Here is a 20,091-nt window from a genome sequence, read left to right as displayed (position 1 = left end):
TTTGTAAATATATAGTCCCCTCTGCCAGCCTTACCTTGAAGTTGGTTAATGCACGCTATCTGGTTGGTCTCTACCCCCACACACTGCGGGACATGGTGGGTGAGATTGTACCTGCAGACTCTGATGACTTAAGAGCTTTCTTGGTCCAAACCATTTTGAATGTTCGGAATGCGGCAAAGTTTGTCATCCTTTCAGGTCTTGACACCACAGATTGTCGGGGTAGGGCTATGGAAACCAGAGTGGTACTTCAATGCCATAATTGGATGAGGTCCACTGGCTTCTCTGGCGATATCAAGGTATTCTTAATGGACATGTCTTAATGGACTTTGCCCCGCAGCACCTTAAGGAGAGCCGAGCCACAGCATGCTCTTAAAGCCTTTCAGGTCCAGTCCAGCAATTCCCACAACAATTTTGCCATTTCGGGCATCTGCCATGGGGCAAAGCATATTGCTGAGGGACCAGAAGACAGTGACCTGGTCATCAGGTGCCACATTCATTCCAATCCTCTACTCCTTTGGCCTCAATCGCAAAACCCCTTTAGTACATCCTTAGAGACACACAACCATCATGTAAGTGGCAGCCACTTTCTGCAGGGTTGGCAGCGTTTTACATCCAACAGACTGGTCCTGCAGAGTGTCTAACAGGGGGATACGTCCTTCTCTTTTTTACCCACTGGGCCTACCCCATACATCCAACCTCCTTTCAGAAGACCATATGTCTGTTTTGTGCCAGGAAGTGAAGGCTCATTTGCCAAAAGAGAGGATGCTGGCTTTGAAAACGGGACACAAGTGCTATTCTCTCTACTTCCTTGTACCAAGGAAGGATAGATGTCTCCATCCTGTAGCAGATCTTCACCCACTCAACACCTTATTGCACAGGACAAATTCAAAAGAGATATCAAAGGAGGTCAACTGCTGTCACTCAGTCTCCACGCATGGAGGTGCAGGTTGCGCAGGATCACGTTAAGACCCTGCCTTGCTGCTGTGACAGAAGTTTCTTCCACAGTGGCAGCCTGAACAGATGATGAATGCTCAAGCCTAGAAACTCTGGGTACCACAAATTCCTGGTCAGGAAAAAAATCTTGAAAGTGCGGTGTCCAGGAGAGCTCCGATGAAAGTCAGCCTCTGCAAAGGAGTAAGGTGTGACTTCAGCGGGATGACTGGGAACCACAATGATCTCAACTGGTTTGCCGTTTTCAGGAGGTAGTCTGTGACTAATTGTGGTGATCCCACCTTCAAGAGCCTGTTGTTGAGGCAGGGGAAGATTGGTACCCCTAAAGTCCAAAGGTGGGCAGCAATCACCACCAGTCTATCTATGTGAAAAATTAAGGGGCGCTAGTAAAACTGTGAGGGAGCACCGCAAAAGGAAAATTCTCATGGCCCACCCTGAACTGCAGTTAGTATCTGTGGGGCTGCAGGACGATGGTCTGAAATGAATTGACCAGACTGTTCAGTGCCACCATCCAGTGTCCCGGGATTCAGGGCAAATAGAACACATCATTTTGGCAGACATACGCACTTCATTGAAATCTGTGTATGCAGAGTGCAAGGACAAGCTTGTCGCCTGGTGTAGTACCTGCTATTTGAATCCCATTACAGGAAAAACTGGCAGATGTGTTTTTGTTTATTTTTGGTCCAGCAAGGTCTTGCTTTGTAAAAAGTTAATGGTTAATTGGCAGCCCTTTCGGCCTTTTCACATTTGCTGGACCAACTGTCCTTGTTCAAATCACCAGTTGTGAGGCATTAAACCTGGTTCTCACATTTTTTAACGTGTACTTCTTTTGAACCAATGCAGTTTTGTCCATATGATCTACTCGCCATAAGAATGATCTTTCCGATTGCCATAATATCCACATGTCGATGAGTGAATTTTAGGCTTTTTCGGTCCAGCCTCCCTATACCACCTTTTTTCCAGGCAAAGTGATGTTAAAGACTTAAGCTAAATTCCTCCCAAAGGTGGCAACACCTTTTCATGATGGACAAGCCATCACCTTTCTGACATTCTTAACTCCACCTCACCCCTCGAAAGAGGAAGATGGTTTAAATTTTATTAACCCCAAGAGGGCACTCTGCTTTTACACTGATTGCACCAAGGAACCTGGGTGGACAAAGAAGAGCAAGGGGGGTAAAAAAAATGGGCCATATCTCATTGAATAGTCCTCTGCATCAAAATCTGCTACACATTGCCTAAGAAGCAACCTCTAGAAGGTCTAAATGCCAACTTCACCAGGGCTGCTAACTTTGTGTTGGAACACAGAATGCCTGTCCTGGATATCTGTCAGGCTACATGGACATCAGTGCACACATTCACAAAGCACTACTGACTCAGCTGATCATTCTTGCAGAACTTTTTAGTCTGAGTTTTTCTGCAGACTCAGTCTTGGGAAGTACTGCTTTGGTATCTATTCACAGGGTGAGGAATCAGCGGTTAAAAGTATTCATGAGAAGAAATAGTTACTTATCGGTGGTAACGCTCCTTCTGGTGGCTACTATATCTCACTGCAGAATACTCACCTCCCATTTCTGTGGTATGGTCTCTCAAATCTAAAAAACAAAATCCCAGTTTGGGAATCTGCATACTTGTACACAGGCTCATTCAATTTGCCAGTGGGTTCCAAGTCTTAGGGTGCCAACAGGTTAATGGAAGAAACTTATGTCAACTAACACGGTGGCACTTATACATTATCTATTGTAATTCTTAACTTGTAATATCATAGAGAAGATTGGAAATCATTTCATAGTTTTGAGATGAGGGAAGTGAGAGCTTTGGATGTTTTTGAGAGAGTGAGTAAAAATGCTTAATGCTTACTTGTTTATTTTTTTCAGTATCTTGCTTTTACCCAAAATGCTGCCTATAAATTATATTAGCCTTGTGATAACTCTTCACAAATTAACAGAATGCTTTTGAAAATATTTGCCCAGAAAATATTATTGAAGATGAAGGCAATTCTAGGCACATCAAACCGATAATCACAAGATATGTTAGACCAAGCAGGGGTGGATTGTAGCACTGTGGATACAGAGGGCATAACTAAAACACATTTAACACCCGTCTGAATTTGAACCTTAGTGGAGCACTCTACATATGCAGTGAAGGTATTTCACAACAACACTATGTTTATAACTGTTGGGCGTTTGAAGCCCTCAAAGGACAGTTTTTCTCAACTTGCTCTAGGTGTTTTCCAATATGTGGCTGATACGAACTTGCCTGTTCCTTGTAAATTCTTGAGGTAACCACTGTCTCTGGGAAAGATCTCTTGACAAGTTTACAAAAAGGCCTAAAGGCTACAGATTGCAGAGTAAAAACATAAAAATATAAGGTGAAAACTAAATGAGACATCAGCAAAAGTGAAATAACAGTTTTAAAGATTAAACATGAATGGGCTCCTTTGCTTGGTGTTATACAATTGAACACAATGGTCTTTTTATATCTATCAACATTTACCCTTGAAAAGAAAGAGAATAGTTAGACTAAAGAGTAGTCAGGCATGAGAATGAGACTTAAATCCAGTGATAACGAGGCTGTACACACTCCAATTTAATTTGTTTCAGTTGTATTTTATTGAATTTTTTTGTAATACATCAAGGGACTCAGCTTCACAGTAAACATTCGTTCAGCAGCCAAAGGGTCTGCTTGTTAATGAGTTGTGAATGCCCTAGTTTAATTTTTGAGGTATTATATTAAGTAATGCACAATCAACTGCTGTAAATAGATAAGTGTATGTTCAGAGAATGAATTGAGTATCTTATGCATAACGTAGGTTTTTTTCAATGCTTTGATCCACTTCTGGTCATGTCGATAAGGGTAAAAGGTTTTTTGTGATTGTCTTTTATTCGGGAGACCATCTTTGATAGATCATAGGATTTATGGTCATGGATAAGTAACTTGCTCTTTCAGATAAGTGTAAAAGGACTGTTTTGGACATGATTATAAATTCTGTGAGGACAAGTTCATTTGATTTTAAAGCCATTACAGTTTTCTCAAACTGTATTAGTATTTCATTTTTAAAGCAGGATTGAAACTGCATTACTTATGGATTCCCAGTGCATTAGCCATATTTATATCAAGTATTTGTTGCTTCTTGTTGGTAATGTGCTTCACAGGAAATGGAACAAATTCAGAGGTACAATCAAAGGCTCATTGAGGATTTAAAGAACAAACAGACTCAGGAAAGAGCAAGACTGCCTAAAATCCAGCGAAGTGAAGCCAAGACACGTATGGCCATGTTTAAGAAGAGCTTAAGAATAAACTCCTCTGGATCTCCTGAGCAAGACCGAGAAAAGATTGAGCAGGTATATACTACTTAGCCTAATATTATCATTTATTGCTATGTAATGAAATGTTATGATAAACAAGGATAAGCAACGCCTTTTTATTTCAGCCATATAAATTACCAAGATGTGGGAGAAAGTCAATTTAAATACAGTTTTTTTAATTTTATTTCTCTATGGTTTACTATTGGAATACCCCTGCTTTATGTATTTGGAATTAGAGGAATTGCAAATGCTTTGAATGTATTATCAGAAAAGTCAATAAGGAAGACTTTTCCAGGTGATAGCCTCAAACAGTAGAACAGGAGGTTGTACTGCTTTTTTCTGTATATTTAGGGCCTGGCTCTCAAAGGTAAACTTAAACTTTTGTGTACGTTTGTTTTGGAAATCACAAACTCCGATTTAATACTAAGTTTATGACTTTTACTTACTTTACTTTTACTTTATATTCTTTATTTCGGATTAATTCAAAATCCACAGAAGCACACATTAGAACAATAATTATTTGGACCTAGGAAACAGCTTAAGCTTAAAATGAATATTACCCAAAATATATAATTTTATGCTATAAAGCTGTTTTTAAAACATTTTTTAAAAATATGTAAGAAACATCAACATTCTACATTCAAATTTATCTTAGCCCAGACAGCGTTTGATAACCCAACTGAAATAAATTGAATTAAAACAATTAAAATCAATGATAAATATATCAAAAGTGTTGTGAGTCCAGAATAAAATATTATGCAACATACAGATAATTAGTCATCCCCAGCTCCTTAACCGCACTAATGTTTTTTCCGAAGTCTAATTGCACCTGCCAAAAAGCTAGCCACATTGTGACAAACTATAGGATAGGGGATTGCAGCCTTTGTAAGTAAATCAAGGCAGGTTTTACCTACCAATTTTTTTTGTTGCCCTTAGCAGAGGTAAAATATAACACAGTCTCAAGGTGCAGTAATGATCACAAAAAAAGATAAAGTGCATTGTGTCCTGAGTTGAGAAGTTATCACAAGAACATGGACTCTGATTATCCATGTTTTAATGGGCCTGCGGTTCTGCTAAAAGTCAGTGTAAAAGGTCTAATCTAAAACGTGTTAGTAAAAAACGGTGAGGAGAAGAGATCATTACTCGAAGATGGGGGGGGCTCCATACTTGGCCTAACGGTAGGTTGTTGCAACTCCTCTTCTCTCTCAGTTTTGGCTCTTACATAAATTGCCTTTTGATCCAAGTGACACATTTTTTTCTAGATTTGCTCAGGTGCCTCAAAAAATAGTGAATAACCTAATATCTCTAGGAAATCTTTAATATAATGAAACCATGGAATATCGAGGCCTTTATCAAGGGCAAGACAATCTCCAATAATAGCCTGGTTCAATTGCAGTTTGTGCATTCACCAGACTTTGAACCATCTGGCTATAGGGGTAAGAGCCAACTTGTCTGAGATGTAATCCAGGCCCAGTTCTTTTTGTGCTACAAAGGTGGAAGCCAACTGCAGGAAACAGTCTTCTTGCAAAAGCATTCTTAACTCTCTGTATCTCACCACAGTTCTTGTAGAACCATAACCCACTTCCATAGCTCACTATCGCCATGCATTTGGCTGGGTAAGCTTTCATCATTGCCTGTGCCGGTCTATCCCCCAACCTACCTGCAAAGTCAAAAATAGAGGCCACTGACCTGGCCAACAAGTTTATCTTGAACTTTTCTGGGCACAGATTCCTCGCTCATCAAAGATAACCCCTAAATATGGAAAAGTGGAGACCCTCGTCATCTCCAGACCACCCCCAAAAACTCTCTTGTAGGGCTTATTAGAATTCCCAATTACCATAGTATGAGACTTAGAGTAGTTTACGGCCATATGAAAGGCCATGAATTCAGTGAAAGAGTCCAGAGGTCTTTGGAGTCGCACAGTGGTTCTGGTTAGCAGAATGGTGTCATCTGCATACACCAATGCCGGTATTAACAGCATACCTACCCGGGATATATCCTTTGTGGCAGTAAATAGAGCCGGACACAAATTATTGATATGTAAAGTAAACAACAATGGTCCACACTACAACCCTGCCTCACTCCTTTTTTTTATTGGCACTGGCAGGGACCCTTCATGATTGACTCTGACTGCAGCTGTTAGATCCTGATGAAGGTCATGCAAGTAACTAACAGAGCTACGATCCAACCCATATCCATTAACATTGACCCTAACTCTGCTCCATTGATGCAATTGAAGGCTGATGGCAAATCCAAGAAGGATAGGTATATCTGCTCTCTTTTGGCCACTGTATATTTTCCCATGATCAAGTGCAGGTTCAGGCATTGGTCAAGGGTCTCCCCCCCACCCACTTCCCAAAACCCATACTGAAAATAGGAGATCACATTCCTTTGTTCTCCCCAATCTGGTAACCTAGCCAAGATTACCCTATCCAAAATCTTGACAGACAAATCAAAAAGCGAAATTGGCCTGTAACATCTTGGGTCCGAGCTAACTACTTTTTTTTAAACACCGGAATGATGATAGAGCATCCCCATGTCAGACAAGGGCCTGTCCTCCATGCTGCATTAAATACTCTAGTTAGGATCTTTATCCAAAGCTGGGTGTCATGGTAAAATAGATCAGCAGGTACCCCATCAGGCCCGGGGCCTTGTTCTTAGACATAGCTACAAATGGCAGCCCCAGTCTCTTCTTCCGTAAAGCAGGCAGCAGCATCCGTCCTAGACATATTAAACAGTACAGAAATCATACTCTCCGAGGTGTTGCTGTAAATTCCTGAAAAATACTTTACCCACCCGTATGCTGGAATGGTGCAGTTATAACCCTATTAGCCTCATCTGAAAAAACAGTGGTTAATAATCCCACAAAATGTAGCACTAGTGCTTAAATTAAGGTGATTCCCCAGATGTTCCCAGGCTTGTACCCTGATCTTTTTCATACGGGCTTGGGTAGCTAGCTTGTACACCTTCTGCCTTCTTACTATTAGCAACCTATCTCTAGGAGCATCCCTTAACGCTGCTTTCAGCTAATGAAGGGCCTTAGAGCAATTAGAATCAAACCATCTCTCACCTGTGGGTTGACCATGACTCCCAGTAGCCCTAAGGTTGCTATTAATGTGCTTGCAGATTCTACCAAAAGCAATCCATCATTTCCCGCATCATTCAAACACAATACAAATCCTGAGTCACATATGATATACAGGGAATTTAGGAAGGAATCATGAGGAACATTACTCCATTTTAGTCTGTGGCCCTGATCATGTGGGCTAATCTCTTCATTAGAAGGGACTCTATCTGCTGTCATGGTCTGTTGGGTTCCCCAGTCCATAAAATGGGTAAAGGATTATGATCACTAAGTGTGGACCACTCTAGATCAGAACTAGAGACAAACTGAACCAAGAAGGCTGAAACAAATATATAATCCATAATCGTATTGCCCCCTCTTCCATTAAAGGTTGGGGCTGTAAACCCTTCCATATCCTCTCTATTATGTGGCAAGTTAAAGTCTGCCAAAGCTTCCTCCAAAAAGCTGCCCTCTACTGAGTGCTCAAAATGGTTATCCTGCTCACAGCCACCGGTGAGGGTACGTTCAGTTCCAGAGCAACTGAGGGGACATAGGTGTGAATTAAAATCGCCCAGTCAGAGGACTGTAGAACAGAACAAACAGTACCTAAATGTTCGGTGGAGAATGTCCGATCGTGTGAATTATAAAAGTTTAGTTTCAAAATGCTCGGGAGACCCTCAAAAATCAAATTTGACTGCCAGCAAGTTCCTAATATCGTGTGCGATCTGGGACGGGGTATACCTTATGCCTAGTGATATCAATAGGAGCAAACCACCCTTAGCTCTTCCGTCCCAGGTAGGTTCAGCTAGAACTGAGAAAGAAATATGTCCCTCTAGCGAAAGTGATGCTTCGATTCCGAGGTCTCCTGAAAGCCGACGACATCAAAGTCTTTCATATTTTCGAGCCAGGCTTGTTACTCTCTCTTACTACCCAACCTGTCTGTGTTCCAGCTGCATATTTTAAGTAGAGGTATTTGCTTATCCCGAGCCTCAACCTGAGACTTAACTACACTCTGAGGAAGGTCTCTGTGGTCCATTCTGAATCCGTCATTACATTCCAGATCACCCAATGGCTGAAATCTGTCATGAGTTCCAGTGTCACTAATGGCCCGCTGTTATAAGGACTGTTCTCCCCCCAGTATGGTGAAGGACATTATTAGGAACCCTTGACATTTGCACCCAGATTGGAGGATTAAAAAAAGCCTAATAGGAGTACTTTGATGCCCGGCCCACTCACCCCACTCTACCGATTTGCGGGAGATCAGTCACCTGACTATATCCGGCTGTCTAAAATTCAGCACAATACCGGGATCAGGCTAGCATTGAAAGCAATTTCTTCCCTCTATCAAGCAAAGGTAGTGCCAGTGTACACAGTCAACACCACTGCCATGTGATACTGCAACAAGCAGAAAGGGGTGGGTTCATGGACCCTTTATCAGGAGGCTCTTCGGCTCTGGACGTGGCTTGAACACCAGGGCATTTCCCTGGTGGTTCAACATTTGGCGGGATCTCTGAACACCAGAGTGGACAAACTCAGCCAACAATGCTTGGTCGATCACGAATGGCGTCTCCATCCAGAGGTGGCGCAAGGTCTCTTTCAGCAGTGGGGAGAGCCTTGGTTAGATCTGTTTGCTTCTGCAGAGAACACGCAATGTCAGCAGTATTGCGCGTTGGCGTTTCCATGGTGGCAAACGCTCTGCGACTCTCAGTCTCGAGTGGAACTCAGGCCTCCTGTTGTACGCCTTTCCCCCATACCATTCTACCCAGAGTTCTCAAGAAGACCAAGAATGACCAGACCCAAGTAATCCTTATGGCTCTGGACTGGGCATGAAGAGTCTGGTAGCAACCACCTGAGGGTTTGCATTCTCATTGGAGCTAAAGCTGCGACCACTGCGTTAGCATGCAGAGTTCCACTCATTGACATCTGTCTGGCGGTAAGGTGGCCATCTCTGCACACGTTTACCAAACACTACTGCCAGGTCAGTCGGGTCCATAGGGATGGCCACTTTGCCCTTTCGGTCCTGCAGGACTTTCTAGTATGATCTTAGTTCACAGACCATCCTTCGGGGATGGTATTGCTTGGGAATCTATTCTAAGGTAAGGAATCTGCATTTAGCTGCCTCTGTCAGATGGATAAGTTACTTACCTTCGGTAACACCTTATCTGGTAGAAGCAATATCTAGTTGCAGATTCCTTACCCACCCACCTATCCTTCCCACTCTGTGAACTAATTTCTAGGGACAGGGACTCAGTTTCAGGGCCCTAGTTTTGACGCACCATGGGCTGTGTTCTTCATGGCTCTGCTCTTCTGCCGTGGAGAGTCATGAAAAGAAACTGATGTCTGTGCGCCGCCTGCATAGGACCCTCAATGTTGTATCTGGCATGGAGCGGATCGACGCCATCTAATGGCATGCATGGGTACTGCTTGAGGAAAATCTCCGGATCCAGACTGATGCTGGGGGGGAATTGCCTAGGGGAATCTGCAACTAGTTATTGTCTCTACCAGATAAGGCTTACTGAAGATAAGTAACTTTTCCCTTTATTAGGTTTGTTAGGAAATGGTGGGTCTTCTACAGTTGTAGATATCCAGGAGAAGTCCTTAGTCAGAGTTTTTTGAATCCCATAAAATTTGGAACTATATTCTATGCATGGGAGGGGAACTATGGAAAGTGATTTCAAACTATAGTTCAAAGAATATTTTGACTCTTGCCCTATCGATTTAGTAGTCCAAGTGTGTAAACGTGATATGGAAATTAAAATCCTCCTTATCGACCAATATTTTTAAACAAGATGAGATTGATTTTTTTTTGCCTGCTGTATTCCATTATGTTTACATTTACTACTGATTTATGCAGCTAAAACCAATGTTGGACTTCACATCCAGATTTTTCACTCGATTTCACACATGACAGCAGGTATATAGAATTGACAGACATTCCTCCCAATCACACTTTGAATCATTTTTGGCACCCTCATTTCCGTAAGATTTTCTGAAAGCTGGTTTAGGTTCCTATCTTTCCTTTCGGTCCACACTCTGTCACATCGGCAGTTGACATTACTCGTGTTTAATTCACACAAGCAGTCTTCATGGAGACCCTGAGACCACCTGCTGGTGTCCAGATACCCCGTGATGACACAGCAGGAATTCAGCTAAGACCAATAACCCTGCACTTACACACACACACACAAATGGCTACAGAAGGTGTGGATACATGCTTGTGATGAGAAATTGAAGGAGTAATGCATGAGTTCGTTTTTCACAGAATGCTTAGCAATGGGACTGCTCTTCAGGCCAACCTATGGTTGAGGAGGTCTCTGAAGAGGGAAGGCCTGAGGCAACTACAGTGCCATGTGGAAAGCTAAAGTAGAATGGTATGATACATTCCTGTTACCTTGTAGCTCTTCTTTGGAAGTACAAGGGGTTGCTCGTATTGCATTGCAAAGGCGTCCTTGATGCATTGGCCAGTAAGTGGACTGCTAGTTTTTTTTTATCCACACTTGAGTCTTGTATTCCTTTTGGATTTGATTTTATAATGGTAGTTTACTTGTCACCATAGTAACTAATTTGCCTTCCATCGTCTTTTTCATTGTAGTTTGCAGTTCAAGAGGACAAGAGGCAGAAAAATGAAAGGTTGGCTCAGCACCAAAAGCATGAAAATCAAATGAGGGATCTGCAGCCGCAATGTGATGGCAACATCAAGGAACTACAACAACTACAGGTAGAGCAATCAATGACTTCTTAACAGCTGATTCAGCCAGCAGTCAAAGCAGCCCTAGTGGAGCATAGCCCTCCCTTTATAAAATGAGCACAATCTCTGCTTCATGATAAGTGAAACTGCTTTTTTTAGGTTTTCATTTATTTTAACAGCAACCAGGTATTTTTGTGTGACAAAAGCATTCACTTACAAACATTTGACACCAGAAGCATGTTTTACATAATATCTAAACATCATAATTCACATATGTCCATCATAAGGTAACAGCTTCAATACGTAACCACTTCTCAACCGTAATTATGCAGCAACTGAAAATAAATGTATATCTTTTTACAATTATTGACTTGCTCTATAAAGACCTACTGATAAACCACATAATTGGGTGTAGACTGCAGTATCAGATCGTGTAGTTGCGACTCCTGATGTAGAGACATACAATCTATAATTGCAGAACTTTGCCTGGCATCTTCACCCCAGTCCCCCAGCACCAACCTTCCTTAGGGCCAGATGTACAAAAATGCAGTTTTGCATTTCTTAAATAGCGACTTCATAGAAATGGAAAATGCTAAGTACAAATATACCGACTTCCTAATTGCGATTCCTACAAAGTAGGTATTAAGCAATCCCATTGCATTTGAATCAGTGGGCCGGTTTTGCATTTCCTAAATAGCGATCTATTATTAAGAAATCCCTATTTAGAAAATGCAAAACCAGTGATAGCTACGGGAAAGAGACCCCTCCTTGTGCACCCCAAAAACAGTGGTGCACCTGTAGAGCACACACATGCATAAGGGTCATGTGTGTGCTCAATTGCCTTTTTAAAAAAAATAAAAATAAAAAAAGGACCTTAGGGTGCTTTTTTTAAAATTTCACCTGGCTGCCACCGACTTGAATTCAGTGGTACTTGCATCTCCAAAATGCCCAAGCCGCCTTTTGGAAATGCATGGTAGATCAGAGTAGGAAATTTATATAGGAAATCCTTATTTGCATTTCCTATTCTGGGAAAGGCAAATTGCAATTTCTTAAAGGGCTTTGTACATTAGAAAAGCCTTCTTTGAATTTCTTAACAGCACAAAAGACAGATTCGGACCATTAACCTCTTCGTTGCGGGCGTCGGCCACTGGCCGACGCCCACACACCCTCCCTGGTGCGGGTCACGACCAGTGGCCGACACCAGGAAGGGTATCAATAAATCCTCGGGTGCGTCGCACCCGAGGATTTTTTTTTTTTTTAAACCCCCCCCCCGGGAGACACGGAAGCTTCCGTGTCTCCCCCCGCCCCCCCACCCGCCCCTTTGTGACGTCAGCGTGCCTCGCGGCGCGCTGACGTTGCAAAGGTGTTTTCCCCATCAAAGCAGGAAGCAGCCTTGCGGCCGCTTCCTGCTTTGATGGGGAAAACGGCCTTTCCCACGTTCGGGAAGGCCTCGTAAGAAAGGGGAGTGTCTCCCCTTTCTTACGAGGCCTTCCTGAAAGTGTTTCCTGGCCCCCGATCGCAGCACAGCTCCCCTTTCTTACGAGGCCTTCCTGAAAGTGTTTCCTGGCCCCCGGTCGCAGCTGTGCTTTCAGGAAGGCCTCGTAAGAAAGGGGAGCACAGCTGCGATCGGGGGCCAGAAACAGTTTGAGAAGGCCTCGTAAGAAAGGGGAGAGTCTCCCCTTTCTTACGAGGCCTTCTCAAAGTGTTTCCTGGCCCCCGATCGCAGCACAGCTGCGATCGGGGGCCAGGAAACACCACTAGACGCCAGGGATTTCACTTTGGGGGGGCGGCCCCCTCGGAAAACGGCCGCCCCTCCCGGGGGCATAATTAATTAAAAATAAAAAGGTAGGTGCCCCCTGGGGGGGGGGGGGGCGCGATCGCGCCCCCCCCCCCCCAGGGGATTGTTTTTTTTTCAAAAAAATAAATAAAATGACGGGGTCGCCCGTGGGCAGGGTGACCCCCTGTGGGGGCAATTTTTTTTTTAGATGTTGTAGGGTTTCCCTGGGGGCCATTTTGGCCCCCAAGGAAACCATACAACAACTAAAAAAAATAGATCTATATATAGATCTATATTTATATATCTAGGTAGATAGATATATCTATGTACATGGATATATCTATAGATATATCTATGTACATAGATATATATATATATATATAGAGATAGATCTATATATACCAAAGAGATTTATAAAGTGTGCTACTCACCTGTGAGGGTCTCAAGGCGCTTGGGGGGGGCGGGGGGAGGGAAAGGGGCTGGGAGGTTCACTGTTCGAAAAGCCAGGTTTTGAGGCCCTTCCTGAAAAGAAGTAGGTTTTGGGTCTTGCGAAGGTGGGTTGTGAGGGCGTTCCAGGTTTTGGGTGCAAGGTAGGAGAAGGATCTGCCCCCGGTGGTGGTGTGTTTGATGCGGGGGACAGAGGCGAGAGAGAGGTCAGCTGAGCGGACGTTTCGTGTGGGGGTGTGGAAGGTGACTCTCGTTGAGGTAGGCAGGGCCTGTGTTGTGGAGTGATTTGTGTGCAAAGATGAGGATCTTGAAGGTGATCCTTTTGTCAATGGGGAGCCAGTGGAGGGATTTGAGGTGTGGAGAGATGTTTGTGTCGGCGGAGGTCGAGGATGAGTCGTGCTGCTGAGTTCTAGATGCGTGTAGTTTGCGCTTGAGTTTTAGAGTGGTGCCGGCGTAGAGGGCGTTTCCGTAATCAAGCCTGCTGCTGATGTGTGCGTGAGTGACAGTTTTTCTGGTCTCTGTGGGGATCCATTTGAATGTTTTTCAGTATACGGAGTGTGTTGAAGCATGAGGAGGTGAGAGCGTTGATTTGTTGGGTCATCGAGAGGGAGGAGTCTAGGATGATGCTGAGGTTGCGTGCGTGGTTGGCGGGGGTGGGTGCAGGGCCTAGCGTGGTGGGCCACCATGAGGGGTCCCAGGTGTTTTTGTGTGGGCCAAAGAGGATTATTTTGGTTTTGCTTGAGTTGAGTTTCAGGTGATTGGCTGTCATATATATATCACTTTTGTCAATATGTGTGTGGTTTCCCTGGGGGGAAAAGGGTCTGACTTGTCTAGTGGCAGTTTTAGTGCCATAAAGAAGCGCAGAAGGTTTATATGCCTACTGCAAAGAGCAAATCTGTATTTTATGTAAATAGCTGAGTACATTAGCAAAGTCTATGGAGAGATGAAGGGCACTTTTGGTGGGGGGTAATGAGGGAATCCGAGGAGGAGGGAGTGGGAGAACCAATAATGATTGTTGGACTGGGCGCAGGAGGTGCTAAAGACTGTGACGAATGGTATGTGACAAGGTGTTTTTTGAGTGTCTTGAAAGTACGTGCTGATTGAGGGAAGAAGCGCAGGTAAGGTGGCCTCTACTGTTGCACGTATCTCACACACCATCGATTTTGTGACTGTCTACGTAGGCTAGTGTTTTAGAGCAACAGTTTAGCCAATAGCAGAGATGGCATCTTGATGGATGACTGCTGCCTGCACTCGGGTTATAGAGGACCGCTCTGACATAGGATCAGAGACTGAGACATCAGATACTGAGACAGCATCTGAGGGATAGGACAATGGCGCAGACTCTGGGAGTGATTTTTCAGTCAGAGGAGTCCCATTCGATAACTCCTCTTCCAGTACATTATGAGGGAGGTGATGAGGACAGTCCTGCTGTCCCTTCGCAAGCTGTTTGTGCAACTGGGTAATAGTGGGTTAGGCCAACCCAGAGAGCAGGTGAATGCGGCGGCAAGCAGAGAGAGAGTGCTCTCTTGGGAGCTCCCCAATTTAGTTCAGCCCCAAATTCCACCACCCAAATCATATTGTGGAGACATCAAAATTATCCATGGCAAAACAAACTGGTTTTGTAAGGCAGGCACCTGTGTTTTTGGTCCTGGATTCGGCGGCCATATAGAGAAACACACTAAACCCAAACATTTCTGGAAACTAGACATTCGGGGGAGTCCACAGAGGTGTGACTTGTGTGGCTTCCCCAAAGTTTTCTTACCCAGAATACCCTGCAAAGCTGAAATGTTGAAAAAAAACTCAATTTTTCTCGCATTTCTGTCACACAAACTACAGGAATATGCTGGGATCCACAATATTCCTACCACCCAGTGACTCCTCACCTGTCCTGATAAAAACACTACCCCACTTGAGTGCCTACACCTAGTGTCTGTGTCAGGAATGGATCACCCCAGGGTCAACAGCTGCCTCACGTAAGGACCAACATTGACCGTTGTGTGATCTATTCCTGTCGCAGGCACCAGGCCTAACCACACAAGTGAGATATCATTTTTATCGGGAGGCTTGGGGGAACGCTGGGTGGAAGGAAATTTGTGGCTCCTCTCAGATTCCAGAACTTTCTGTCACCGAAATGTGAGGAAAACTTGTTTTTTTTAGCCACTTTTTGAGGTTTGCAAAGGATTCTGGGTAACAGAACCTGGTCAGAGCCCCGCGAGTCACCCCATCTTGGATTCCCCTAGGTCTCTAGTTTTCAAAAATGTACAGGTTTGGTAGGTTTCCCTAGGTGCCGGCTGAGCTAGAGGCCAAAATCTACAGGTAGGCACTTTGCAAAAAACAGCTCTGTTTTCTGTGATGTGTCCACGTTGTGTTTTGGGGCATTTCCTGTCGCGGGCGCTAGGCCTACCCACACAAGTGAGGTATCATTTTTATCGGGAGACTTGGGGGGACGCTGGGTGGAAGGAAATTTGAGGCTCCTCTCAGATTCCAGAATTTTCTGTCACCGAAATGTGAGGAAAACTTGTTTTTTTAGCCACTTTTTGAGGTTTGCAAAGGATTCTGGGTAACAGAACCTGGTCAGAGCCCCGCGAGTCACCCCATCTTGGATTCCCCTAGGTCTCTAGTTTTCAAAAATGTACAGGTTTGGTAGGTTTCCCTATGTGCCGGCTGAGCTAGAGGCCATAATCTACAGGTAGGCACTTTGCAAAAAAACAGCTCTGTATTTTGTGAAAAAATGGGATGTGTCCACGTTGTGTTTTGTGGCATTTCCTGTCGCGGGCGCTAGGCCTACCCACACAAGTGAGGTATCATTTTTATCGGGAGACTTGGGGGAACATAGAATAGCAAAAGAAGTGTTATTGCCCCTTATCTTTCTCTACATTTTTTCCTTCCAAATATAAGAGAGTGTGTAAAAAAGACGTCTATTTGAGAAATGCCCTGCAATTCACATGCTAGTATGGGCACCTCGGAATTCAAAGATGTGCAAATAACCACTGCTCCTCAAAACCTTATCTTGATCCCATTTTGGAAATGCAAAGGTTTTCTTGATACCTCTTTTTCACTCCTCATATTTCAGCAAATGAATTGCTGTATACCCAGTATAGAATGAAAACCAACTGCAGGGTGCACCTCATTTATTGGCTCTGGGTACCTAGGGTTCTTGATGAACCTATAAGCCCTTTATATCCCCGCAACCAGAAGAGTCCAGCAGACAAAACGGTATATTGCTTTCAGAAATCTGACATCGCAGGAAAAAGTTACAGAGTAAAACATAAAGAAAAATGGCTGTTGTTTTCAGCTCAATTTCAATATTTTTTTATTTCAGCTGTTATTTTCTGTAGGAAAACCTTGTAGGATCTACTCAAATGACCCCTTGCTGAATTCAGAATTTTGTCTAGTTTTCAGAAATGTTTAGCTGTCCGGGATCCAGCATTGGTTTCACACCCATTCCTGTCACTAACTGGAAGGAGGTTGAAAGCACCAAAAATAGTAAAAATGGGGTATGTCCCAGTAAAATGCCAAATTTGTGTTGGAAAATGTGGTTTTCTGATTCAAGTCTGCCCGTTCCTGAAAGGTGGGAAGATAGTGATTTCAGCACCAGAAACCCTTTGTTGATGGCATTTTCAGGGAAAAAACCACAAGCCTTCTTCGGCGGCCCTTTTTTCCCATTTTTTTGGAAAAAACTAAATTTTCACTGTATTTTGGCTATTTTCTTGGTCTCCTCCAGGGTAAACCACAAACTCCGGGTACCATTAGAATCCCTAGGATGTTGGAAAAAAAGGACACAAATTTGGCGTGGTTAGCTTATGTGGACAAAAAGTTATGAAGCCCTAAGCGCGAACTACCCCAAATAGCCAAAAAAGGGCTCAGCACTGGGGAGGAAAAAACCCAGCAGCTAAGGGGTTAAGAAGCGCAAACAGGCTTTGTACATCTGGCCCTTAGTTGTTTGAAACAGGGCAGGGCTACTAAAGTAAATACATCTGATTGTGCTGTGCCGCATATCATGGACACTGATAACGCTCAGTGCGGTATTTTACATGTACTCTTATCAGAGCTACTGGTGACAGTAAAGCCTTGGCTCAGCCTGACCGCTTCAGCTTATCTTTGCTTGGTTACTAGACCTCAGGTGGCGTTTGTAGGAGCACAGAAATGAATTGTGGGAAGTCATCCCCAGCTTATCTATCCCACCTAGAAATGTCTTCATGATGTGTGCTGCGTTTTGGAAAGTCACCTCATGTCATTTGTTATGGCTGGCAGCTTGCATGGTGCAATCTGATAGTGTTCAGCAGGGTCTTAAGTTGGTGCATGGCAAGTGTGAAACACTGGTAAGGATTGTGGGTGCTTTCCGTTCCTCACCTGTGACATCACAGACCAGGATCTCATTTATGCAAATCAGTCTTTGGTTCTCCCACTGGACACCTAGTCCAAACTGCCAACCTGAGTCCCATCTAAATAAGAATATAGGTGTCCCAGGACAATTGCAGCATTAGTTGCCTCATCAGTGAAGGGTCTATAGCAGAAAATACTCGACAGACACATCATGATATAGCACTTGGCACAGCAAGTTCGGTAGATCAAAAGTGATGAATGGAAGTACTTCAGCCGGTACAACTATTATGTCTGGGTTCAAAAATGTCCAAACATGTGGATTGCTCTCATTAAGAAGAAGCATGGCCTACCACTTCGGGCTAAACAAGCTTGCCTGCCCCATCAGAAGCTTGGAATAGCCAAATCCACGTTGGTCTTGCGAACCATCCTGTAAGGAATTGTTCACCTAGAATTAACAGGCCATGCTCCTTCTAAAGGAGAGCAGCCCACGTGTTTGGGCCTTTCTGAGCTTTATCAGTGCAGTGCTTCTGGTGATCTTAGCTCTTTATTCGATTTGTTGACTGCACTTCGGTCGTATTGTCTAATTTTACTTTTACAACCCTGTACTTGGATAAGTTGGCACAGAACTTTACAAATGAAACAGCTGTAGCAGGTGTGGAATTTGGATCTTGTGATGCCTGGACATGTGAATTTTCACAGATGACAATAATTTTCTCTTTTGTCAGCAGACATCATCGTTCTCTTTTGCACATACTTCTACCACACCCAAAGTTATTTCACCTTCTATTCTGAAATCAATGTAATTGGTTCTTTCATTCACCTGTAATTATTGTAAGCTTGCTTGGACCGGGAGATCCTTGTACTTATGGCTAATCACATAGAGAGGGAAAGATCCCTTTAGTTGTGTGAAACGTTTTCTTCCCCCAGAACGTGATTGACTCTCAGTGTTCTACTCTCTTATGGTCTGGGTGAACTCAGTTGTCAGGGCACAGAGGCCAAAGTGCTTGTCATGTGCGACACACCAATGATGAAAGTGGTGGATCTGTTAGAGGAAACAGTTTTGCCTCTAGGTAGAAACTGTCTGCCTCTAGGTTGATTAGAATATGAGCCTAGTCCAGGTAAAGCATTGCTCTCTCTTAGCAAAGACTGCCTGGAGGTGGACCCCGGGATGCTTGCTGTGCTGTTGTTTGCTATTAAGGGTGACAACAATAATAGCCTGCCCGAGCATCTCCCTGAAATGCACGACGACCAGAGCCAATGTTGGAGCTGCACCTCAAATAAGTATTATGATCACTGCAGGGGTTGATTTCAGCGTATTTGTGCTCCTTCTTGACCAGAGCAATGGAACTCTGCACAGCACACCTCAAACTCTTGTAGGAGATAGCTGCTGGTGAGAGTTTTCACAGCCTGCGGAGGGCATAAGTAAGGTTTCAAGGATTAAAAAGATATTAAGTAGAAAAAGTAGCAGAAAGGGCTTGTTTCATGTCATACAGAGGAAAGTCAAAATATTCTACGGGGTGAAAACAGATTTTTGTTAACTATTCGGAGTGCGCTCAAAGCCTTGTTTACCAAAGCTGGGCCACCTGAGTAAACCTTACCAGACGCACTGTCTAACCTAACCTTACACTATAACCGGGTATTCAGAAATGAAGAAGTGATGCCTCAGAAAGCACACTTTCACATCGATGCTGGGTTCCAGGTCATCTTCCATATCCCAGGTGTTTACAATTGCATCCACTGCACAAGAGAAGCCCCTTTTTACCAGGCTAATGCAGAAGATTGCCAGTCCATTTCGCCGCAGTTAATTGGGTGCAATACAAATTCTGCACTGTGAATACTAAAGGTTCGAAGTTGTGATCAAAGAGCAGTAATAGTAAAGTTGTCTTTTTTTAACAATAACTAATCCCACTTCACACACAACTTCAACTAATTTCTAGTCTAATATGCAAGAGCAGCTTCCACTTGAGATCTTTCACAAACCTGTATTGTGTTGTAAATGCAACACAATAGAGATAACAAGCAGTATAACAGCGTGACTCATGGTGGCCGAGTAATCGAGGCATAAGACTGGCATGTTAGTCTTTGCTCTGTTTTCCTAGGCCCAAGAAAGAAACATCGTTTGTCTTGTTAACCATTAACATATTGCTTTGTGATCACTTAAGATGGCTGTTACAATCATGAATGTTGGGCTTTGGTCTTTCTGGCAGTTCCTATGGTAGATCTTTTGCTGGAGTTACGTATACGTTGGGTCCCATATACAGCATGATAGCAGGTGATAGGTTGGCAGTGAGACTCCCAAGGCCTGTATTTCTACAAAGTAGGCAAATTAAGGAGCAGCTGGGCAACCTTTGGTGAGAGTGTCGGGCATGGATAAAGAGAAGCATTTGACAAGAGGTCAAAAAAGGTGTTGTGGCGGGTGGTTAAAGCCAGAGTGAGAGTGGAAAGGGAAATACTTGGATCCTATGGTGAAGCAATGGAGGAGGACTGTAGGCCTGTTTTGAGAGAGTGTATAAGCAGATATGCAGCCTGGGGT

General features: G+C 43.7%; 1 pseudogene; it reads left to right on the top strand.

The window, feature by feature from the left end:
- The window catches only part of LOC138301708 (STE20-like serine/threonine-protein kinase), a 207,081-nt pseudogene that overhangs the window by 154,223 nt on the left and 32,767 nt on the right, over positions 1–20,091 (top strand).

This window comes from Pleurodeles waltl, chromosome 6 (genome assembly GCF_031143425.1).
Source record: "Pleurodeles waltl isolate 20211129_DDA chromosome 6, aPleWal1.hap1.20221129, whole genome shotgun sequence".
NCBI lineage: Eukaryota > Metazoa > Chordata > Amphibia > Caudata > Salamandridae > Pleurodeles > Pleurodeles waltl.
The sequence above is the reverse complement of the archived record's forward strand: the minus strand, read 5'-3'. Positions and strand labels throughout refer to the sequence as shown.